This window comes from Helianthus annuus, chromosome 12, assembly GCF_002127325.2.
Source record: "Helianthus annuus cultivar XRQ/B chromosome 12, HanXRQr2.0-SUNRISE, whole genome shotgun sequence".
In the NCBI taxonomy this organism is placed as follows: Eukaryota; Viridiplantae; Streptophyta; class Magnoliopsida; order Asterales; family Asteraceae; genus Helianthus; species Helianthus annuus.
Window position 1 is genome coordinate 36,877,182 of NC_035444.2, and position 7,975 is coordinate 36,885,156.

Here is a 7,975-nt window from a genome sequence, read left to right on the forward strand (position 1 = left end):
AGGACTAACCAATTTTTCTTTCAAAACCATTATTTTTCATTTTTTTTTACTTACCCAAAATCCCCCTAGATAGCCCCTTTGAGCCTAAACCTTTCATTTCATTACCCCAAAACCCTTTTTACCCACCAAAAACCTTTTTATTTATTTTTTTTTAGTAACAAGTTCGCTTTTTCGTAAACTGACCTTTTTATGTGACGATCAAAAAAAAAAAAAATTGATGAAGTCAAAAACAAACAAAAGCTACAAAAGCTAGTTTGGAGAAATACTTCAAAATAAAAAGTCACTAAAAAAAAAGGTACTTCACGAAAACCGACGCTTGTTACGATTTTCGCCCTTTTTACTAACCACTAACCAACCACCCACCTTTAAACCCAAGCCTTCACCCAAAAAGTCCTCTTGATATTTACAAAGGTAAAAAGTTAAAAAGGAGGAGGATTGATTGCTTGGCAAGCCTATGGAAGACGTAAGTTCCGTGTCGCTCTCGAGTGATTCACTAAAATATACACCTTCGGCCGAGTGTTGAGTGATCTCCCGTGAAGTATGTGAACTTGTATATAAATGGAATTTTAATAAGGCATGTTATGCCCAAATAAGTAATTCATCTTATGAAAAGTTCAAAATAAATCATAATGAATAAGATTGTAAATAAATAAAAATAAAACCTATAAAAACCTTTGATTCCCGACACTCTAGGACAAGCTAAAAAACTTCTCTTCTACCTATTCCGTTTGGGAGTGTAAGCCACATTTAAAGAATTTTGCTTGAGGACAAGCAAAAGTTCAAGTGTGGGGGTATTTGATGTGTGTAAAATGCAACATATAAATCACATCAATTAAGGCATAAAACTAACCCTTTTTAAGTGCTAATGTTGGAAAAAGAGTGTTTTTGTCTTCCTTTTGTATTTTCAGGATGAAATGAGCTCAAAATCACAAAAGAAGCAAAAAGACAGCTAATTCTACCATAAATACAAGAAAAGGAACAAAAGTGGACTGCCCGGACCCTCAACGGCATCTCCCAAGGCAAAGGAGAAGAAACAGAGTCTGAACACGCCCCGTGTCCAGCGAACACGGGGGCGTGCCCAGGAAGCAGCAGAAAAGACAAACCAGTAGAAGCTTCCATTGCCCACCACGGGGCCGTGTCCAGCGGGCACGGGGGCGTGGTGAAAGTACAGCAGGCGCATTAATTGTAATTCGTAATTACAATTAATGAGGAGAGAGAGTGTCAGGCGGGCACGGGGCCGTGTCCAGCGGACACGGGGCCGTGTCCAGCCTTCTGTTCAGCCTATAAATAGAGGAGCTTGGCTTCATTCTCTCTCATCCCTTGGCACACCACCTCTCTCACACTTCATCCACCACCCACCACCACCATAACACCATCATCCACCACCATCATCCATTGTCCATCATAGAGTGTGTGAGTCATCTCGGGATCCAAGATTGATCGTAAGAGTTCTTGACAATCAAGGCCATGTTTGCCTAAGTCTCTTACATCACTTGGTGAAGACAAGTGTTTAGTATAATACTTTTTATTTTTAATCTTTTGCACTTTTTATTTGGTTTTGTATTAATGACTTTAATAACTAGTTACTTATGTTGAAGGTGATCTTTCCTTATCGTTTGTCCGTGGTGTCTTGGCATTATTTTACTGTCTATATAAAATAAAAGATTTTCACCATTCATATCTCCACGGTCTATATGGAGGTATGTTGGCTACCTGGTCGGGGGTTAAGGGAACGGTTTGGTAAAGGTCTTGCCCTTGTTCAGCGTTTAGAGGTCCTGCTTGGGACCTGGGTCAAATTTAGTAGGATCTCCTTCAATGCCCATAGGTATTGGATGGCGGGGATCCAAACTCTTTGACCCCCTCATAAGTTAACTACTATTAATACTATAACCCGGCTATTTAGGACTGTATCCCTGCTGACTCAGACTACTTAGCCGAGGGTAACGTCACCGCCAGAAGCGGGGCCTACCACAATTTGCATTAATAACTTAATTCATTATCTTTCAATAATCCGACCCTTTAGGATTGTATCCTTGCTGACTCAAACTACTGGGTTGAGGGTAACGTCGCCTTCAAAAGAGGGGCCTACTACAATAACTAAGATAATCTCTTAAACAAGTGCAAAAGTGCGAAAATAATCAAAGGTTATACTAATACACGTGTCGGATCCAAGTGATTCATCTTGTCTATCTGTTTTTATTTTATTTTTATTTTCAGCATTTAGTTAGTTTTTATTTTCTTAGTTTAAAACATTTTTCTAACCTTTTTGATTTGATTAGACGTTGAGGATAAACCGGTATTAAAAGCTCTTGTGTCCTTGGACGACCTCGGTATCTTACCAACACTATACTACGTCCACGATGGGTGCACTTGCCCATATGTGTGTTTAGTGTTAGTAAATATCATGTTTTATAAATTTAAAACTTGGCTAAAAGTGTAAAAAGGGCTTAAATATACATCTAAATTATATTACACTACACACGCATCAAAAACCTAGCTGAACTCCGTCAGTTCGGTGAAGAACTGATAGGTACAGGTAATAGGATCAGGGAAATGGGGGAGCATCTAACTTGGAAGTACGATGAGAGGGAGCATCGTTACTAGAACCGTCAGTTAAACCACATAAAGCCGTATTGTATGATAGTAACTTAAAATTCTGTAAAATGGGCAATAAAACTCTGTAAAATACGGTGTGTATGGATGCATATACAATATACTAACAAAGTAAAAGTCGAGAAATCGACAATTTTGGTTATATTCGTATGTTGTGATAATCTATGTGTATCTATGTGAATTTTGTCATTTTATAAGTTAGACACTAATAATTTTACCAATTAGCAGATGGAAAACGCTAACAATGAACCAATTAATGAAGTAAATCAATCTGAGCAAGAACAGGAAGATCAATATATAACACGACAAGATATCGAGCACTTTATAGCCCAAGGGATAGCTCATGCTATTCCAGAAATTGTAGCTGCTGTTCAGAAACCTGTCGAACCACAATTAATTCCTAGTAAACGTATTCCAGAAGATAACGGCAGTAACAGCATAAATGGAGGCGGCAATCATGACGATCATGATCCGCAACAGGCCCCACTCCCTAAAAAAATGAAAGCTGCAACGTCTGGTTGCACTTACAAAGAATTTCTTGCTTGCAAACCCGCTGAATTTGCAGGTAACGAAGGGGCAACTGCAACACTGCGTTGGTTAGAGAAAACCGAGGCAGTAATTGCAATAAGCAAATGTGCCACAGAGGATCAAGTGATGTATGCATCAAATCTGTTCAAAGAAGGAGCACTCGAATGGTGGAACACGGTCCTCCAGGCCAAAGGAAGAAGGGTAGCCTATGCAATGAATTGGGAACACTGTCCCGAATACGAGAAGGAACAAATGGCAAACAAGTTCCTAAGTCATCGTATGCTAGGAGTAGATTGTCGGGGATATACTTCGACATTCTTTGAATACGCAAGGGTAGTGCCATCACTGGCTTCGCCAGAACCGGTACTTATTTCTCGTTACATCTGGGGTTTAATTAGTGAAATCTGAAACATCGTTAAAGCTGCGAGACCTCGTACTATTGACGATGCTGTAGAATTAGCTAATACCCTAACAGATGAATTGGTACGCACAAGAGAAGAAGATCGCAAGAAGGAATTAGCTCAAAAGATTACCCAGGGATTTCGTGTGGGTAATGCCAAGAAAAGAGGAACCGGGCAATCCTCATCATCTCCTTTCTGCAAAATTTGCAAAAAGAAGCATTATGGACAATGCAACATGGTTTGCAATTTTTGCAAAATGAAAGGACATCGGGAAGAAGACTGCAGGAAGAAAACAAAAGTTTGTTATAATTGGAGAGAAAGGGGACACTTTCAATTTGAATGTCCTAAGTTAGCTAAACCTGTAGTTAACCAAGCCAAACCAGCTGAAGGAACAACCAAGAGAAATGCGCGAGCATTCCAGCTGACCACTCAAGAGGCCGAACTCATCCCCGATGTGATAGCTGGTACGTTCTTAGTTCACAACGTCTTTGCAAAAGTATTATTTGACTCTGGTGCGAACCAAAGTTTTATAAATACTTTATTTTGCCAAGATCTTAAGTTACCATTAACCACTCTTAGGCAAATCTTCACAGTAGAAACCGCAGAAGGAAATTCTGTGAAAATAGATAAAATCTGGCAAGAAGGAAAAATAGAATTATTAGGCCATAAGTTTTCTGCAAATTTGTTACCAATGAATTTAGCAGGATTCGATGTAGTATTAGGAATGGATTGGTTGATAGCCAACCATGCACGAATCCTATGTGACAAAAATGCTGTAGAAATTCAAACCCCTTCAGAAGAAATAATTTTAATTACTGGAGATAAACCTCGAAAGCCACTGAAATTTATCTCAGTAATGAAATTGGCTAGTTATTCGAGAAAACAGGAAATGGTGTATATGATTTCAGTAATCATTAACACTAAAGATAAAGAACTTCAGGACATCCCCGTAGTCTCAGAATACCCGGACGTTTTTCCAGAAGAATTACCTGGATTACCGCCTGATAGAGAAGTAGAGTTTAGAATTCATTTAATTCCAAGTACTGCACCAATAGCCAAAGCACCATATAGATTAGCACCTACCGAAATGCTAGAATTGAAAAAGCAATTAGATGAATTATTAAGCAAAGGATTCATACAACCTAGTTCATCCCCTTGGGGTGCACCAGTACTGTTTGTGAAAAAGAAAGATGGATCGATGAGAATGTGTATCGATTATAGAGAATTGAATAAGGTTACGATTAAGAATCGATACCCACTACCTAGGATTGATGATCTTTTTGATCAATTGCAAGGAGCTAGGTATTTCTCTAAGATAGATTTAAGATCTGGATATCATCAGTTGAAGGTACAAGAAGAAGACATACCTAAAACTGCTTTCAGAACTAGGTATGGTCATTATGAGTTTACAGTCATGCCCTTTGGATTAACGAATGCCCCAGTAGCATTCATGGACATGATGAATCGAATCTGTAAACCATACTTGGATAAATTTGTAATCGTTTTCATCGACGATATACTTATTTACTCCAAAAGCCAAAAAGAACATTGTGAGCATTTACATGTTCTCTTAACTTTGTTAAGAAAAGAAAGGCTTTATGCCAAATTCTCGAAATGTGAATTTTGGCTGCAAGAAGTACAATTCTTAGGTCATGTGGTAAATCACGAAGGTATCCATGTAGATCCTGCTAAGATAGACGCAATTATGAAGTGGAAAGTTCCACAAACAGCTATGGAGATAAGAAGTTTTCTAGGCTTAGCTGGATACTATAGACGATTTATCAAAGATTTTTCTAAGATACCGTACCATTAACTAAGTTAACCTGTAAAGCCGCTAAGTTTGAATGGGGATCTAGACAAGAAGAAGCCTTTAAGATTTTAAAGCATAGATTGACGAATGCACCAATCTTAGCTTTACCCGAAGGAACAGAAGATTTTGAAGTATATTGTGATGCTTCAAAATTAGGCTATGGATGTGTGTTGATGCAACGCAAGAAGGTAATTGCGTATGCTTCTAGACAATTGAAAAAGCACGAAGAAAATTATACGACTCATGATCTAGAATTAGGAGCCATAATCTTTGCCCTTAAAATCTGGAGACATTATCTGTATGGAAGTAAGTTTACTGTTTATACAGATCATAAAAGTCTAAGATATATATTTGGGCAAAAAGAGTTAAACATGAGGCAAAGAAGATGGATGGAGATGCTAAGCGATTACGACTGTGATATCCAATATCACGAAGGAAAGGCAAATGTGGTTGCAGATGCCTTAAGTCGTAAGTACCATGAGAAACAGAAACGAGTCCGTGCTCTGAGATTAAATCTACAAGTAGATTTAATGACACAAATCAAAGAAGTTCAGAAAACAGCAATCCAAGATAATGCTGAAGGAATGAAAGGTTACTTAAAAGAACTAGAACAAGGAAATGATGGAATTTGGAAATTCCATAAGAAACGAATTTGGGTACCTAAGAAAGGAGAGTTAAGAAATAAGATTTTGGAAGAAGCTCATAAATCTAGGTATACCATGCACCCAGGAAACAATAAGATGTACCAAGATTTAAGGAATCATTTCTGGTGGATAGGAATGAAAAAGGATATAGCCGAATACGTATCCAAGTGTTTAACTTGTTCACAAGTTAAAGCTGAACACCAGAAACCTTCAGGACTACTACAACAGTTAGAAATGCCTGTATGGAAATGGGAACTCATAACAATGGATTTTGTTACTAAGTTACCCAAAACAAAAAGAGGGAATGATGCAATTTGGGTAATTGTAGACCGATTAACCAAATCAGCTCATTTCTTACCAATGAAAGAAACCTTTAGCATGGAAAGGTTAGCACAACTATACGTGGACGAAGTAGTATCCCTACATGGAGTCCCACTCTCTATTGTATCGGATAGAGATAGTCGATTTACTTCTCATTTCTGGAAAAGTTTTCAGAAAGCAATGGGAACTCGACTAAATCTAAGTACTGCATATCATCCACAAACAGACGGACAGAGTGAAAGGACAATACAAACTTTAGAAGACATGCTCCGAGCATGTGTAGTTGACTTTGGTGGTAATTGGGATAGCCAATTGCCATTAATTGAATTCTCCTATAACAATAGTTATCATTCAAGCATCGAAGCTGCACCATTTGAAGCACTGTACGGACGTAAGTGCAGAACTCCAGTATGTTGGGCAGAAATCGGAGAAAGTCAATTATCAGGTCCTGAAATAGTACAAGAAACTACTGACAAGATAACTCAGATCAAGGAAAGATTAAAAACAGCCAGAGATCGCCAGAAAAGCTATGCAGACAATCGTCGCAAGCCTTTAGAATTTCAAGTCGGAAATAGAGTACTTTTAAAAGTTTCTCCTTGGAAAGGAGTAGTACGATTCGGAAAGAAAGGAAAGCTAAGTCCAAGGTACGTTGGCCCATTCCCAGTGATTCAACGAATCGGACCAGTTGCTTATCGTTTACAACTACCAGAAGAATTGGCTGGAGTACATGATGTATTTCATGTATCCAATCTCAAGAAATGTTTAGCAGATGAATCCCTGGTAGTACCTCTTCAAGATGTAGAGGTGAACGAAAAGTTGAAGTTTATAGAGAAACCACTACAGATCGAGGACAGAAAAGTCAAGTTTCTCAAGCACAAACGACTAGTACTAGTAAAAGTCAAATGGGAATCCAATAGAGGACCAGAATACACTTGGGAACTGGAATCGGAAATGAAGCGAAAGTACCCTCATCTATTCCAGTAAATCTCGAGGACGAGATTTTTCTTAAGGTGGGGAGGATGTAACAACTGTCACTAAAATCCATAATTAAGATGGTAATTAGGTAATAAGGAAACCCTAATTAAAAAAACCCACGTGATTCTGCATAAACACTAAAATTTTCATTACAATCAGAATCAGGATCAGGGCCCTAAAACTTAGGGGGGGGGATAAACCCTAGTTGGTAATATCTTAATAACTTTTACGTGGGAGCTAAGTTTCGTTGAACGTCGACTCAGCAGGGCTATACCCACAACAAGGCTACTCTAGGCTAGATGGGTTTCCCAGGCGAGTAGCGGAAGAATCCCTGTCATCTTCCGCGACACGCGGGAGATGCCAAATTCACGTATAAATACTAGGCATTGGGACTTGAATTCTGTCTTTGGAACGACGTAAAACCGAGTTACGTAGATCGAGTTATCACAGAAACAGTCCAACACGCACACACTAACCACGAGGTGCTGCCACAATCAGGGTAATAACTCGATCGCTATTACGATTCAACGTCCGATCGATTATAACTATCCAACGATAGTCCGGGTGCTGCTCAATTGAGCTTGTACTTTGATTATTCGTCGTGATTTCGACTTGAATATTTGAGTGCTGTTCGAATTCGGACTATGCTCTGTTATTCGTTGTGAATCCGACTGAATTATCGA